Below are 17,823 nucleotides of genomic sequence, written 5' to 3'. Positions count from 1 at the left end.
TGATGTATAACATGATTGTGGTTATTTAGCAGGGCCAGAAACTAAACGAGTATCGCGATACTCTATAGTATAGTGGCAAGGAAACACTTCTAGAGGAAAACAGTCCTAATGTTGGAAACAAACAACACAATATTTAACATACAGCAGGTTAAGGGACCAAAGAGTTGTTTTCATTTTTGCCATGAAAAATAATATTGCAATACTGGTATCGTCACAGCCCTATTATATAGTATTTTGGAATGCCGAGTAACTTCTTCCACCTTCTCACCTGTATTTCTCGAGGGATACCTCGTTGCCATCAATATCCTTTGCAGAGAAGTCATAAATAGACGAGGCCGTCTGCCAGTCCTCTGTCGGAGCAGACTGGGAAGGAAGAGAATAAAAGAAGAGTGAGTAAAATATGAATATGTGTCCTGTTTGGTGCTAGCTCATGAATACCTGTCTGATGTGCGTGCAGGTACATACGTGCGCTTTCTCACGTTCACTGTAAAGACTAACTAAGCCTGAGCCAGAATGTCAGCGAACCTCACTCTCTCTCAAAGTGATATTAAAAAGTGATATTAAAAAGTCAATATTCTAATAAAATGCCTTGGTGCTCATCCATTCTACACCGAAATCTGTCACACCCTGATCTGTTTCAACTGTCCTTATTTTCCCCGGTGTATATATCCCTGTGTTTCCTGTCTCTCTATGCCAGTTCGTCTTGTTTGCCAAGTCAACCAGCGTTTTTTTTGCTCCTATTTTTTTCCCAGTCTCTTTTGTTTCTAGTCCTCCTGGTTTCGACCCTTGCCGAACCCACCTGCCTGTTCAAGTCTGCCTATCCCCTTGTACTGTTTGGACTCAGATCTAGTTTTCTGAACCCCTGTCTGGCCTGACCTCGAGACTGCCCTTCGTCTGGTACTGTTTTGGACTCTGACCCGGTTTATGAACTCTCGCCTGTCCCCGACCTACCTTTTGCCTACCCCTTGGATGAATAAATATCGGAGCTCAAACATCTGCTTCCTGTGTCTGCATTTGGGTCTCGCCTTGTGTCCTTATAGAAATCCATGGAATAACACATTTGGAAAAGGTGTTTGAATGACAGAAAAGCAGCAATTCATATGTGTTAACGTTACTGATTACAAGGGTGTATTTTCCCCTTCAGCAATAAACACTATGCACTTGGCATACGTCCAGAGACAGATTCAACAGCAGAAAACCTTCCCTAGTCAATATCTCCAAAACATTTTAATCAAAGTGCTGTTTTGATTCACCATTCCTCAGTAATCTTACCAATGTCGAGAGCATGACAGAGAAAAGGACAGCGGACCCTAGTAGATGCATGACTACATTTCAGTAAAAAAAGCAGTGAAAAAGCAGAAAGCTTATGTCTCACACACCGTTGACCGTGAGCCTTTCGGTGCAGCGTCCACTTTAATCCTCCAATTTATGAAACACTGTAAATAATTAACTTGGAAGATACAACATTCTTCTCTGATAGGATGCTTTTATGCTGACCACTGACAGGCAAAGGATGAGAACACCTACAGTCAGTGGTGCTCATAAAAACAAAGTGTTCTCTTCCTAGACGTGAGCTATAGCCCTGCTGTTTTCAACTCTCTAGAGACCGCAGGAGCGGTAGAGATACTTTTAACGATCGGCTATGAAAAGCCAACTGACATTTACTCCTGAGGTGCTGACCATGCTGGTAATTTATGAACATTTGAACATCTTGGCTATGTTCTGTTATAATCTCCACCCGGCACAGCCAGAAGAGGACTGGCCACCCCACATAGCCTGGTTCCTCTCTAGGTTTCTTCCTAGGTTTTGACCTTTCATGGGAGTTTTTCCTAGCCACCGTGCTTCATCACTTGCATTGCTTGCTGTTTGGGGTTTTAGGCTGGGTTTCTGTACAGCACTTTGAGATATCAGCTGATGTACGAAGGGCGATATGAATACATTTGATTTGATATTAAAGCGTAACTTGCACAGAAGAAAGGTAAACACATCTTACTCAACCTTTGGGAACTGACCTTGCTTAACACAGAAGGTTATATCGGTCAAAAAAGAACAGAACACTCAAAGTAGTGCTCCTACTCCTCTCTGACTCAATGATCAGTAAGATTTCACATCAACATTAACATAAAAGAAATGGGCGGAGAAAAAGCCTAAGGCTGAGTATTGTCACACCCTGATCTGTTTCACCTGTCTTGTGCTTGTCTCCACCACCCAGCAGGTGTCTCCCATTTCCCCCATTATCCCCTGTGTATTTATACCTGCGTTTTCTGTTTGTCTGTTGCCAGTTCGTCTTGTCCCGTCAAGTCTTGCCAGCGTTTTTCTCTGTGTTTTTTCCTCTGTCTGGTTTTTGTTCTCGTCTCCCCGGTTACAACCTATTGCCTGTCCCGACCCTGCCCGCCATCTACATCTGCCAACTATTTACCAGGATTACAAACCCATCCCTGTCATCAACCTGCCTTTTGCCTGCCCCTGTGTACTCAATAAATCTCTGAGACTTGAACCATCTGCCTCACTTGTCTGCATCTGGGTCTCACCCTGAGTCATGATAAGTATAGTATCCCTATGCTACAAAACCCCACTATTTCACCAAACTACACTGAACAAAAATAAAGTGTAAAGTGTTGGTTCCATGTTTCATGAGCTGAAATAAAACATCTTCGAAATATTCCATCTGCACAGAAAGATTTTTTTCTCAAATTTTGTGCACAAATTTGTTTACATCCATGTCGGTGAGAATTTCTCCTTTGCCAATATAATCTATCCACCTGATAGGTGTGGCATAGCAAGAAACTGATTAAACAGCATGATCATTAAACTGGTGCACCTTGTGCTGGGTACAATAAAAGTCCACTTTAAAATGTGCAGTTGTCATACAACACAATGCCACAAATGTCTCATATTAAGGGAGCGTGCAATTGGCATGCTGACTGCAGGAATGTCCACCAGAGCTGTTAACAGATAATTGAATGTTAATGTCTCTACTATAAGCTGCCTCCGACGTCGTTTTAGAAAAATTGGCAGTACGTCCATCCGGCCTCACAACTGCAGACCACGTGTAACCACATCAGCTCAGGATTTTCACATTCAGCTTCTTCACCTGTGGAATTGACTGGGGGGGGGGTCACCAGTGAGTGGGCTGGCAGCCAAGTGGGTGGGCCTATTCCCTCCGAGGCCTACCCGTGCCCAGTCATGTGAAATTCATAGATTAGGGCCTAATTGTAATGAATTTCCTCCTCTTCTTCCGAAGAGGAGAGGCGAAACGGATCAGAGGACCAATACGCGGCGTGGTAAGTGTCCATGGTTCTTTTTAATACGTTAAGGTACACATGAACAACTGACTACAAAAAACAATAAATGTGAAAACTCAAAACAGTCCTATCTGGTGCAATCACAGAGACAGGAACAATCACCCACAAACACACAGTGAAACCCAGGCTACCTAAGTATGATTCTCAATCAGAGACAACTAATGACACCTGCCTCTGATTGAGAACCATACTAGGCCGAAACATAGAAATTCCCAAAACCTAGAAAAACAAACATAGACTGCCCACCCAACTCACGCCCTGACCATACTAACTAAATACAAAACACAGGAAATAAAGGTCAGAACGTGACAGTACCCCCCCCAAAGGTGCGGACTCCGGCCGCAAAACCTTGACCTATAGGGGAGGGTCTGGGTGGGCGTCTGTCCGCGGTGGCGGTTCTGGCGCGGGACGCGGACCCCACTTCACCATTGTCTTAGTCCGCCTTATTGTCCGCCTCCGTGTCTTTCTCACCATGGCAACCCCTCTCAATGACCCCACTGGACAGAGGGGCAGCTCGGGACAGAGGGGCAGAAGCTCTGGACAGAGGGGCAGGGGCTCGGGCGCCCCTGGGCTGAGGGGCTCTGGCGCCCCTGGGCTGAGGGGCTCTGGCGCCCCTGGGCTGAGGGGCTCCGGCAGCGGCGGCGGACAGGCGGGAGGCTCCAGCAGCGGCGCCGGACAGGCGGGACGCTCCGGCAGCGGCGCCGGACAGGCGGGAGCACCTGCAGGGAGGAGACAGAGAGACAGCCTGGTGCGTGGGGCTGCCACAGGAACCACCAGGCTGGGGAGACCTTCAGGAGACTTGGTGTTAGGAGGAGCCTGAAAGACCGGGCTGTGGGGGAGCACTGGAGCTCTGGTGCGCAACCTTGGCACCACTTCCCCAGGCTGGACAACTACTCTAGCCCGGACCCTCCAGAGTGCAGGCACAGGTTGAACCGGGCTGTGGGTAAGCACGGGAGATCTAGTGCTTACTACACGCACCTCTCCCTTAGGCTCCACTCCCACAGTTGCCCGGGCACGAGCGGAGCGCAGGCAGAGGACGCACTGCACCCTACCAGCGCCCCGGAGACACAGCACGCAGAGCCGGCGCAGGATAACCTGGACCAAAACTGCGTACCGGCGACCAGACCCGCTGAGCAGGCACCATACGCCCTGGCTCAATGCCCACACTCGCATGGCACTTTCGGGGGGCTGCCCTATAGCGCACCGGGCTATGGACACGCACTGGCGACACCGTGCGCTTAACCGCATAACACGGTGCCTGACCAGTAATGCGCTGCTTATAATAAGCACGAGGCGTGAGCTCAGGTCTGCTACCTGGCTTAGTACCACACCTCGTGTGCCACCCCCCAAAAACAATTTGGGGCTGCCTCTCGTACCTGTCGCACTGCCGTGCTGGCTCCTCATATTGCCGCCGCTCAGCTCTCGCTGCCTCCAGCTCTGCTTTGGGGCGGCGATTTTCCCCAGCCTGTGCCCAGGGTCCCTCTCCGTTCAGTATCTCCTCCCATGTCCAGGAGTCCTGTGATGCTGGCCTCTGTTGTTGATGCTGCTGCTGCTGTCGTCGCTGTCCTTTACCACACCGCTTGGTCCGATTTGGGTGGGTGATTCTGTAATGAATTTCCTCCTCTTCTTCCGAAGAGGAGAGGCGAAACGGATCAGAGGACCAATACGCGGCGTGGTAAGTGTCCATGGTTCTTTTTAATACGTTAAGGTACACATGAACAACTGACTACAAAAAAACAATAAATGTGAAAACTCAAAACAGTCCTATCTGGTGCAAACACAGAGACAGGAACAATCACCCACAAACACACAGTGAAACCCAGGCTACCTAAGTATGATTCTCAATCAGAGACAACTAATGATACCTGCCTCTGATTGAGAACCATACTAGGCCGAAACATAGAAATTCCCAAAACCTAGAAAAACAATCATAGACTGCCAACTCACACCCTGACCATACTAACTAAATACAAAACACAGGAAATAAAGGTCAGAACGTGACACTAATGAATTTATTTCAATTAACTGATTTCCTTATCTTAATTGTAACTTAGTAAAATCTTTTAAAATTGTTGCAAATATATTTTTGTTCAATATCACTTCAGAACATCTTTAGAACAATATGGTATAGAATAGAAACAACATATGTGCTTATGTTTGCATTTTCGAAGCAAGAGAGGATCTGAGAATCAGTATTTTCATATGAGGGTGGTGGTGCCAGGCAATGCCTTATATGACATGCCTGACAGTGTTAGGCAACAGAATTGATTCAGTAGAGGTAATTTCACCATTCTGAAAAGGTGAAGCCAGAGGAAAATATGAACCCTTCACAATGTTTCAACTTTACCACTCACTGATGTCATCTAACAAACAAGGTAAATCATATAGCCTACTCACACATATTAAGGATATAAAGGAAGGTTCTGACACCATACAGCAGGGATCGTCAACTAGATTCAGCTGGAACATAATTACAAATAATCTGTAGACCGCAAATTGACAGCAAGAAGCCCAAACAGATACAATATTTGACTAAAACAATTATTCCAAAACCTGCTTACATTTGTATACGGTCATATACACTGAGTGTACAAAACATTAGGAACACATTTCTACATGACATAGATTGCAGGTCAAAGTTATGATCCCTTATTGATTTCACTTGTTAAATCCACTTCAAATCAGTGTAGATGAAGTGGAGGAGACAGGTTAAATAATGATTTTTAAGCCTTGAGACATGGATTGTGTATGTGTGCCATTCAGAGGGTGAGTGGGCAAGACAAAATATTTAAGTGACATTGAACGGGGTATGGTAACAGGTGCCAGGCGCACCGGTTTGAGTGTGTCAACAACTGCAACGTTGCTGGGTTCTCAACAGTTTCCCGTGTGTATCAAGAATGGTCCACCATCCAAAGGACATCCAGCCAACTTGACACAACTATGGGAAGCATTGGAGTCAATATGGGCCAGCATCCCTGTGGAACGCTTTCGAGACCTTGTAGAGTCCATGCTGCGACGAATTGAGGCTGTTCTGAGGGCAAAAGGGGGTGCAACTCAATATAAGTGTTACTAATGTTTTCAACACTCAGTGTATATATACATTTCTATTTCTAATATGCGTGGGAATACTTTGGAACAGTGTCATGTTTTGTCTTATATCATCTTGTCATTTTGCTTTTCCTTCTGTTCGTTTCCCCCTGCTGGTCTTATTAGGTTCGTTCCCTTTTTCTATCCCTCTCTCTCCCCCTCCCTCTCTCTCCTCTCTCTATCGTTCCGTTCCTGCTCCCAGCTGTTCCTATTCCCCTAATCATCATTTAGTCTTCCCACACCTGTTCCCGATCCTTTCCCCTGATTAGAGTCCCTATTTATTCCTTTGTGTTCCGTTCCTGTCCCGTCGGTTCCTCGTTTTGTATTCACCATGCTGTGATTGTGTTTCGCCCTGTCCTGTCGTGTTTTTTGCCTTCATCAGATGCTGCGTGTGAGCAGGTGGCTCTATCAACTACGGCCTGCGCCTACCCGAAGCGACCTGCAGTCTGTGGCCGCTTCGCTAGTTATTCCCCTCTACAGACTAGAGGATTTTTGTTATTCCCTGTTTGGATTTAAATAAACTCTGTTTCTGTTAAGTCGCTTTTGGGTCCTCTTTCACCTGCATGACAGAAGGAACCGACCAAGTAATGGACCCAGCGACTTCAGACGCTCGTTACACTGCCGTCAAGATCCAAGGAGCCATGCTCGGCAGACACGAGCAGGAATTGTCTGCTGCTCGCCATGCCGTGGAGAACCTGGCCGCTCAGGTTTCCGACCTCTCTGGACAGTTCCAGAGTCTACGTCTCGTGCCACCTGTTACTTCCTGGCCTGCCGAGCCTCCAGAACCTAGGGTTAATAACCCACCTTGCTACTCCGGGCAGCCCACTGAGTGCCGCTCCTTTCTCACGCAGTGTGAGATTGTGTTCTCTCTCCAACCCAACACATACTCTAGAGAGAGAGCTCGGGTTGCTTACGTCATTTCACTCCTTACTGGCCGGGCTCGAGAATGGGGCACAGCTATCTGGGAGGCAAGGGCTGATTGCTCTAACAAGTTCCAGAACTTTAAAGAGGAGATGATTCGGGTTTTTGACCGTTCAGTTTTTGGTAGGGAGGCTTCTAGGGCCCTGGCTTCCTTATGCCAAGGTGAACGGTCCATAACGGATTATTCTATTGAGTTTCGCACTCTTGCTGCCTCTAGTGAGTGGAACGAGCCGGCGCTGCTCGCTCGTTTTCTGGAGGGACTCCACGCAGTGGTTAAGGATGAGATTCTCTCCCGGGAGGTTCCTTCAGATGTGGACTCTTTGATTGCTCTCGCCATCCGCATAGAACGACGGGTAGATCTTCGTCACCGGGCTCGTGGAAGAGAGCTCGCATCAACGGTGTTTCCCTGCTCCGCATCGCAACCATCTCCCTCCTCTGGCTTTGAGACTGAGCCCATGCAGCTGGGAGGGATTCGCATCTCGACTAAGGAGAGGGAACGGAGGATCACCAACCGCCTGTGCCTCTATTGCGGAGTTGCTGGACATTTTGTTAATTCATGTCCAGTAAGAGGCCAGAGCCCATCAGTAAGCGGAGGGCTACTGGTGAGCGCTACTACTCTGGTCTCTTCATCTAGATCTTGTACTACTATGTCGGTCCATCTACGCTGGACCGGTTCGGGTGCTACATGCAGTGCCTTGATTGACTCTGGGGCTGAGGGTTGTTTCATGGACGAAGCATGGGTTCGGAAACATAACATTCCTTTCAGACCGTTAGACAAGCCTACGCCCATGTTTGCCTTAGATGGTAGTCATCTTCCCAGTATCAGATTTGAGACACTACCTTTAACCCTCACAGTATCTGGTAACCACAGTGAGACTATTTCTTTTTTGATTTTCCGTTCACCGTTTACACCTGTTGTTTTGGGTCATCCCTGGCTAGTATGTCATAATCCTTCTATTAATTGGTCTAGTAATTCTATCCTATCCTGGAACGTTTCTTGTCATGTGAAGTGTTTAATGTCTGCCATCCCTCCCGTTTCTTCTGTCCCTACTTCCCAGGAGGAACCTGGCGATTTGACAGGAGTGCCGGAGGAATATCATGATCTGCGCACGGTCTTCAGTCGGTCCCGAGCCAACTCCCTTCCTCCTCACCGGTCGTATGATTGTAGTATTGATCTCCTTCCGGGGACCACTCCTCCTCGAGGTAGACTATACTCTCTGTCGGCTCCCGAACGTAAGGCTCTCGAGGATTATTTATCTGTGTCTCTTGACGCCGGTACCATAGTGCCTTCTTCTTCTCCGGCCGGGGCGGGGTTCTTTTTGTTAAGAAGAAGGACGGTACTCTGCGCCCCTGCGTGGATTATCGAGGGCTGAATGACATAACGGTTAAGAATCGTTATCCGCTTCCCCTTATGTCATCAGCCTTCGAGATTCTGCAGGGAGCCAGGTGCTTTACTAAGTTGGACCTTCGTAACGCTTACCATCTCGTGCGCATCAGAGAGGGGGACGAGTGGAAAACGGCGTTTAACACTCCGTTAGGGCATTTTGAGTACCGGGTTCTGCCGTTCGGTCTCGCCAATGCGCCAGCTGTTTTTCAGGCATTAGTTAATGATGTTCTGAGAGACATGCTGAACATTTTTGTTTTTGTCTATCTTGACGATATCCTGATTTTTTCTCCGTCACTCGAGATTCATGTTCAGCACGTTCGACGTGTTCTACAGCGCCTTTTAGAGAATTGTCTCTACGTAAAGGCTGAGAAGTGCTCTTTTCATGTCTCCTCCGTTACTTTTCTCGGTTCCGTTATTTCCGCTGAAGGCATTCAGATGGATTCCGCTAAGGTCCAAGCTGTCAGTGATTGGCCCGTTCCAAGGTCACGTGTCGAGTTGCAGCGCTTTTTAGGTTTCGCTAATTTCTATCGGCGTTTCATTCGTAATTTCGGTCAAGTTGCTGCCCCTCTCACAGCTCTTACTTCTGTCAAGACGTGTTTTAAGTGGTCCGGTTCCGCCCAGGGAGCTTTTGATCTTCTAAAAGAACGTTTTACGTCCGCTCCTATCCTCGTTACTCCTGACGTCACTAGACAATTCATTGTCGAGGTTGACGCTTCAGAGGTAGGCGTGGGAGCCATTCTATCCCAGCGCTTCCAGTCTGACGATAAGGTTCATCCTTGCGCTTATTTTCTCATCGCCTGTCGCCATCTGAGCGCAACTATGATGTGGGTAACCGTGAACTGCTCGCCATCCGCTTAGCCCTAGGCGAATGGCGACAGTGGTTGGAGGGGGCGACCGTTCCTTTTGTCGTTTGGACAGACCATAAGAACCTTGAGTACATCCGTTCTGCCAAACGACTTAATGCCCGTCAAGCTCGTTGGGCGTTGTTTTTCGCTCGTTTCGAGTTTGTGATTTCTTACCGTCCGGGTAGCAAGAACACCAAGCCTGATGCCTTATCCCGTCTGTTTAGTTCTTCTGTGGCTTCTACTGATCTCGAGGGATTCTTCCTTATGGGCGTGTTGTCGGGTTGACAGTCTGGGGAATTGAAAGACAGGTTAAGCAAGCACTCACGCACACTGCGTCGCCGTGCGCTTGTCCTAGTAACCTCCTTTTCGTTCCTGTTTCCACTCGTCTGGCTGTTCTTCAGTGGGCTCACTCTGCCAAGTTAGCTGGTCATCCCGGTGTTCGAGGCACTCTTGCGTCTATTCGCCAGCGCTTTTGGTGGCCGACTCAGGAGCGTGACACGCGCCGTTTCGTGGCTGCGTGTTCAGACTGCGCGCAGAAGAAGTCTGGTAAATTTTTTTCTGCTTCTGCTCCTGGTCTTGCTGGGTCTCAGTCTGTTCCCTGCCATCGCATCTCTCCTGTTCTTGTTCCTGCCCTTGCTGTGTCTCAGTCTGTCCCTAGTTCTCATTTTTTTTTTAGAGTAGTACCCTAGTTTCCCTTTTTATCGTTTTTCGTTACGGTCCTGAGGAGAGGAGTTGGGTTCTTTCTCGGGACGTGCTGGACCGTTTGATCTATGATTTCCTCCGTTGCCGCCAGTGTTCCTCCTCGAGAGCGCCAGGAGGCGCTCGGTGAGTGGGGGTACTGTCATGTTTTGTCTTATATCATCTTGTCATTTTGCTTTTCCTTCTGTTCGTTTCCCCCTGCTGGTCTTATTAGGTTCGTTCCCTTTTTCTATCCCTCTCTCTCCCCCTCCCTCTCTCTCCTCTCTCTATCGTTCCGTTCCTGCTCCCAGCTGTTCCTATTCCCCTAATCATCATTTAGTCTTCCCACACCTGTTCCCGATCCTTTCCCCTGATTAGAGTCCCTATTTATTCCTTTGTGTTCCGTTCCTGTCCCGTCGGTTCCTCGTTTTGTATTCACCATGCTGTGATTGTGTTTCGCCCTGTCCTGTCGTGTTTTTTGCCTTCATCAGATGCTGCGTGTGAGCAGGTGGCTCTATCAACTACGGCCTGCGCCTACCCGAAGCGACCTGCAGTCTGTGGCCGCTTCGCTAGTTATTCCCCTCTACAGACTAGAGGATTTTTGTTATTCCCTGTTTGGATTTAAATAAACTCTGTTTCTGTTAAGTCGCTTTTGGGTCCTCTTTCACCTGCATGACAAACAGATTTCTAGAAGGCTTGGGGGCCAAATAAAAATCACCCACTGGCCGCCAGTTGGGGAACCCTGCCATATAGCCTACCCTCTGTATACCCCCATACCAAATAAATATCTAAACTGAAAACCAGACAGATGATACTTGTCAATATCTTTTCCAATTTACAGACACAATATCCTTTAACACCCTGTACTTCCATAGCTTTTTCACAGACATCAAATGACGAATGCATCATCCAGAGTATAATGACATACTAAAACAAACTGCTAAATTGTCCTAATATGCACTGTAGGTTAGGCCACTTTGCTGGTAGCAGGTTATCAGTACAAACCAGAAGGGCAGTGGAAGTAATGGTTTCATGACACATCCGATGTCCCCAGTTAATCTAATGTAGCAGGGGTGGAATAAAGTCCCCTGTAAACAAGAAAGGCAAAAACAATACAATAGCTACAATCAACAATGTTAGACACACTTGGAATTCAGTAACCTAATAATCTACATGTGTTTTTTATTAGATAGCTAATGGTAAATGTTATGATATCAAATTCATTCTGAATACGACTAACAAGGACTCCACAGCTTGCCAATGCCCCAAATATCAAGGCACAATTAATTTGCCATATTTTGTAACTAGATTGATGTAGCAATACATGGCTACATACATAAGGTTTTGTTGGTTGTGAACATAGAGAATGATAGAGGCCTATAGTGGGCATTACCATTGGCTGAGCCATTGAGGGCATCCACCATTTTTATGTAGACTAGGGATTCATATCACAGATTATTTATACAAATCTTTGTTCATATTTTCCAGAACATCTACCAAGTTTCAATACCGGGAATAAATCACATTTATCCCAAGAAATACCTTTAAGAAAATCGCACCCAGGGTTCTCCCAAAATAAAAACAAACATTCTCTGCACCACTATGTAAAGGTTTCACAGCAAGTGAAACTGATATTTAGTAATGATAGAGTAACTTTGATCACCAATGATATTGTGATTTGCGAAACAGGCCGTTCATAAATTTAGAGCGTTATCATGTTTCTCAATTGATTCAGTGCATTTCATCAGTAGGCCTAGGCTCCAATTTGCATTCCGCCCAAACAGATCCACAGATGATGCAATCTATATTGCACTCCACATTGCCCTTTCTCACCTGGACAAAAGGAACACCTATGTGAGAATGCTATTCATTGACTACAGCACAGCATTCAACACCATAGTGCCCTCAAAGCTCATCACTAAGCTAAGGAACCTGGAGCTAAACACCTCCCTCTGCAACTGGATCCTGGACTTCCTGACGGGCCGCCCCCAGGTGGTGAGGGTAGGTAGCAACACATCTGCCACGCTGATCCTCAACACTGGAGCTCCCCAAGGGTGCGTGCTCAGTCCCCTCCTGTACTCCCTGTTCACCCACGACTGCATGGCCAGGCACAACTCCAACACCATCATTAAGTTTGCAGACAACACAACAGTGGTAGGCCTGATCACCAACAATGACGAGACAGCCTATAGGGAGGAGGTCAGAGACCTGGCCGGGTGGTGCCAGTAAAAAAACCTATCCCTCAACGTAACCAAGAGTAAGAAGATGATTGTGGACTACAGGAAAAGGAGCACCAAGCACTCCCCCATTCTCATCGACGGGGCTGTAGTGGAGCAAGTTAAGAGCTTCAAGTTCCTTGGTGTCCACATCAACAACAAACTAGAATGGTCCAAACACACCAAGACAGTCGTGAAGAGGGCACGACAAAGCCTATTCCCCCTCAGCAAACTAAAAATATTTGGCATGGGTCCTGAAATCCTCAAAAGGTTCTAAAGCTGAAACATTGAGAGCATCCTGACCGGTTGCATCACTGCCTGGTACGGCAATTGCTCGGCCTCCGACCGCAAGGCACGTAGAGGGTGGTGCGTACGGCCTAGTACATCACTGGGTCAAAGCTGCCTGCCATCCAGGACCTCTACACCGGGCGGTGTCAGAGGAAGGCCCTAAAAATTGTCAAAGACCCCAGCCACCCCAGTCATAGACTGTTGTCTCTACCACTGCATGGCAAGGTGGACCGGAGTGCCAAGTCTAAGACAAAAAGGCTTCAACAGTTTTTACGCCCAAGCCATAAGACTCCTGACCTAATGGTTACCCAGACTATTTGCATTGTGTGCCCTCCCCAACCCCTCTTTTACGCTGCTGTTACTCTCTGTTTATCATATATGTATAGTCACTTTAACTATACATTCATGTACATACTACCTCAATTGGCTCGACCAACCAGTGCTTCTGCACATTGGCTAACCGGGCCATCTGCATTGTGTCCCACCACCCGCCAAACCCCTCTTTTTACGCTACTTTAGTGTTGATTTATTTCTTTACTTACCTACACACACACACACACACACACACACACACACACACACACACACACACACACACACACACACACACACACACACACACACACACACACACACACACACACACACACACACACACACACACACACACACACACACACACACACACACACACACACACACACACACACACAATCACATACCTTTTTCTCACACTATTGGTTAGAGCCTGTAAGTAAGCATTTCACTGTAAGGTCTACTACACCTATTCGGCGCACGTGACAAATAAACTTTGATTTGTTTTGTTTATATTTTTGTTCGGTATAGTAGCTGCATCAACTTTCACAAATAGCTAACTAACATTAGTTGTAAAGAAGATATGACACCCAAATCACATAAAAGGAAGCAATTGATATTCACTAGTTATTGTTTTATGCTTCATGGTGTAATGGTGTATGAATGACCTGTCTTGTAGTAGCCAGAAAATATGACAATTTGCTGTAGTTTTAGCTATGCTTCATGGTTCAATGGATCCAGTATGAATGACCAGTCTTGCTGCCACATTATATGAAAAGGCTCATTGTACAACTATCTCCTTGTTGGTCAGCTGTGTCATGACGGAGGCTACCTGGTGAGCCAAGGTGAGTTGGACCAGACCTTTGTATGAGTTTAAAAGTCAGTTCGAGGACAAACCCAGCGAGGGTCATCCACAACGGCAGACCCCACCGTACTGGTAGTACATAACGATGACCCCACAGACCAGATGTTTGTTATCTTTTCTGGTAATGTTATTGACCGTGTAGCCACAACATTGGGAGTCGCCCAATGTAGGCCTTAATATTAACCAGGCAAATGAAATATGAGTCGGCACCTGTCAGTTTGCTTTAGTCCTGTAATTGTTAAAACAATATTGAATTCCTTCATTTTCACCCATGCAGAGAAGCCTAAAGTTGTTATCAAGACCGTCAAGATGTACTGCCAGCGGATGCAGGAGGAGAACATCACACGTGCTGCACTGCACTGTAGTTCAGATGGGAATGACACCTTCCGCTAAGCAGGTGAGGTTTTCAAATGAACAACTTTGATGTACATCTGTGTACATTTAAAAATCTCCTGATGCACGGATCTCGCTGACGGGATCAAAATCGACCACATCCGTTGAAGCTGAGGCAAATTCAAATGACAAAAATTGTAATATTAAACATTCATGAACATACAAGTGTCCTACATCATTTAAAAGCTTCACTTCTTTTTAATCCAACCACGTTGTCAGATTTCAAAAAGGCTTTACGGTGAAAGCATAACATGCGATTATCTGAGGACAGCGCCCCACCCCAAAATACTTTTCCAAACCAGCACAGGCTTCACAAAAGTAACAAATAGCGATAAGATAAATCACTTACCTTTGAAGATCTTCCTCTGTTTGCAATCCCAAGGGTCCTAATTTTTCAAAAAACAAGCCTGAGACCCTTTCTAAAGACTGTTGACATCTAGTGGAAACCATAGGAACTGTAATCTGGGAGCTATTTATTTGTATATCCCATAGACAAGAAATTAAATGGACTGTGACCTCAGAAAAACATTTTCTGGATGGATTTTCCACAGATTCTCACCTGCCACATCAGTTCTGTTATACTCACAGACATTATTTTAACAGTTTTAGAAACGTCAGAGTGTTGTCTATCAAAAGCTACCAATTATATATGCATAGCCTAGCTTCTGTGCCTAGGTAACAGGTATTTTACTTTGGGCATGTCATTCGTTGGAACCTCCGAACACTGCCCCCTAGCCCTAAGAGGATTCATTAAAGGCTATTTTTTCATATCATATTTTAGTCACTAGTTGACATGGCCCCCCAAGTACATCCTGGAACTGTTTCTACAGCAGGATCTTATAATAAACATCACTGAGCATCAGGTAAGCAGATGGAAAAATTCAGATTTTTGTTGATATGATATAGTCATTAAACAATATCACAGTAATCTAATATGATTGTCTTGCTTTTCTTCCTTTTGTTGCAGCTGGTTCCTGAACACATAGTCCTGACAAAAGAGGAACTGTCTGAATTGCTGTTACTACAGTATCCTTTCATAGCATGGAATACAAACTCATATCTGGATGGAGTATAAATCCTCTATTGTATGGGCTGTATTAACAAGCATAGCCACCACAAATTATCAAACTTAAAAAATACATTTTAAAAATGATTCACTTCGATAAATTACAAATTGGTGATATTTTTTAAATATTAATCTAATACTGGATCACATTATATAGATAGTTGTGTGTTGGGATTCCTTCACCGGTCTCTCAGTCAACTGAAGGAAAGCCAACTGCCTACAGTAGGCTCCAACAAGGAGACCCTGTGGCCCGGTACTTTGGATTGAAAAGAGGCCAGGTACAAATTCATCTCATTGACCTATTGCCTAAAATGTGGTTAAAGAGATTCTCTGTTAGTTTTGTATACTTTTTAGCCAGTAGTTCTGAAAGTAGCAGTCACCAGCCAAAAGTAGTCCCTGAAAATTGTATACTATTGTACAGTGCCTTCTGAAAGTATTTATATGCCTTGACTTATTCCTCATTTTGTTGTTACAGCTTGAATTCAAAATGGATCTCACCCATCTCCACACAACAGCCGATAATGACAAAGTGAAAACGTGTTTTTAGAAATATCTCATATTCATGATGTCTTTGTGAGACGCAGAGTAGGTGAACGGATGATCCCACCGTGAAGCCGTGAAGGTGTGATGGTGCTTTGCTGGTGACACTGTCTGTGATTTATTTAGAATTCGAGGCACCCTTAACCAGCATGGTTACCACAGCATTCTGCAGCGATACGCCGTCATATCTGGTTTGCGCTTAGTGGGACTATCATTTGTTTTTCAACAGGACAATGACACAAGACACACCTCCAGGCGGTGAATGGGCTATTTGACCAAGAAGGAGAGTGGTGGTGCTGCATCAGATGACCTGGCCTCCACAATCACCCAACCTAAACCCAACTGAGATGGTTTGGGATGAGTTGGACCGCAGAGTGAAGGAAAAGTAGCCTAAAAGTGTTCAGCATATGTGGAACCTCCTTCGAGACTGTTGGAAAAGCATTCCAGGTGAAGCTGGTTGAGAGAATGCCAAGAGTGTACAAAGATGTCTTCAAGGCAAAGGGGGGCTACTTCGAAGAAGTTTTGATTTGTTTAACTTTTTTGGTTACTACATGAGTGCTATTTTATAGTGTTGTTGTCTTCACTATTATTCTACAATGTAGAAAATAGTAAAAATAAAGTAAAACCCTTGAATAAATAGGTGTGTCCAAACTTTTGCCTGGTACTGTAAGTATTCACACCTCGAGTCAATATGTTGTAGAAGCACCTTTGGCTGCGATTACTGCTGTGAGTCTTCCTGGGTAAGTTTCTCAGAGCTTTCCACACCTGGACTGTGCAACATTTGCCCATTCTTTTCAAAATTCTTCAAGCTCTGTCAAATTGGTTGTTGATCATTGCTACAACCATTTTCAGGTCTTGCCAAGTAGATTTAAGTCAAAACTGTAACTCGGCCACTCAGGAACATTCACTGTCTTCGTGGTGAGCAACTCCAGTGTAGATTTGGCCTTGTGTTTTAAGCTATTGTTCTGCTGGAAGGTGAATTTGTCTCCCAGTGTCTGGTGGAAAGCATATTGAACCAGGTTTTCCTCTAGGATTTTGCATGTACTTAGCTCCATTCCGTTTCTTTTTTATCCTGAAACAATCTCCAGTTCTTAACGATTACAAGCATACCCATAACATGATGCAGGCACCACTATGTATGAATGGAGAGTGGTACTCAGTAATGTTTTGTATTTGCCCCAAACATAACACTTTGCATTCAGGACAACAAGTTTATAGCTTTGCCACCTTTTTTGCATTATTACTTTAGTGCCTTGTTTCAAACAGGATGCTTGCTTTGGAACATTTTTATTCTGTGCAGGCTTCCTTTTCACTCTGTCAATTAGGTTAGTATTGTGGAGTATCTACAATGTTGTTGATCCATCCTCAGTATTCTCCCATCGCAGCCATTAAACACGGTAACTATTGTGAAATCCCTGAGCGGTTTCCTTCCTCTCCAGCAACTGATTTAGGCAGGATGCCTGTATCTTTGTAGTGACGATGAATTGATACACCATCCAAAGATGAATTAATATCTTCACATGCTCAAAGGGATATTCAATGTCTGCTTTTTAGTGAAGATCATCAGACCCAGTGAGACCGCTGGGTGACATATCACCAACAGGCTGGTCCAGGGAGGATTTCAATGTGTGAATATCTTGATTGCACTTTTAGGGCTGTTTCCTAACCGGTTTCTCTGCATTGTTAATCATTTCTTATGACTACAATACATTGTTTATTCAGATGTATTGGGGATTGTAGTTCATTTGAAAAAGTTCCTTCTGATTCTACTCTTGTCCCTTTAGCTACACTGCGCTGTTTGTAAAGAGCAGTGGGTGAGCCAACGCTGAGCCAATACGGTTGTTTACTCGTGGATTATTCTACAGCTGGCCTCACATTTCTTTGGATGAAGCGAGGGATTTTCTTTGTTAGTACAGG

The 17,823-nt window shown here is 45.6% G+C and overlaps 2 pseudogenes; one reads left to right on the top strand and one right to left on the bottom strand.

Annotated features, from left to right (window-relative positions):
• Window positions 1-17,823, bottom strand: part of LOC123997647 — a 28,088-nt pseudogene that overhangs the window by 9,816 nt on the left and 449 nt on the right.
• On the top strand, window positions 13,774-17,710 carry LOC123996436 (annotated as a pseudogene).

Source organism: Oncorhynchus gorbuscha, linkage group LG15 (assembly GCF_021184085.1).
Source record: "Oncorhynchus gorbuscha isolate QuinsamMale2020 ecotype Even-year linkage group LG15, OgorEven_v1.0, whole genome shotgun sequence".
Lineage (NCBI taxonomy): Eukaryota > Metazoa > Chordata > Actinopteri > Salmoniformes > Salmonidae > Oncorhynchus > Oncorhynchus gorbuscha.
This window is presented reverse-complemented; position numbering and strand designations above follow the sequence as displayed.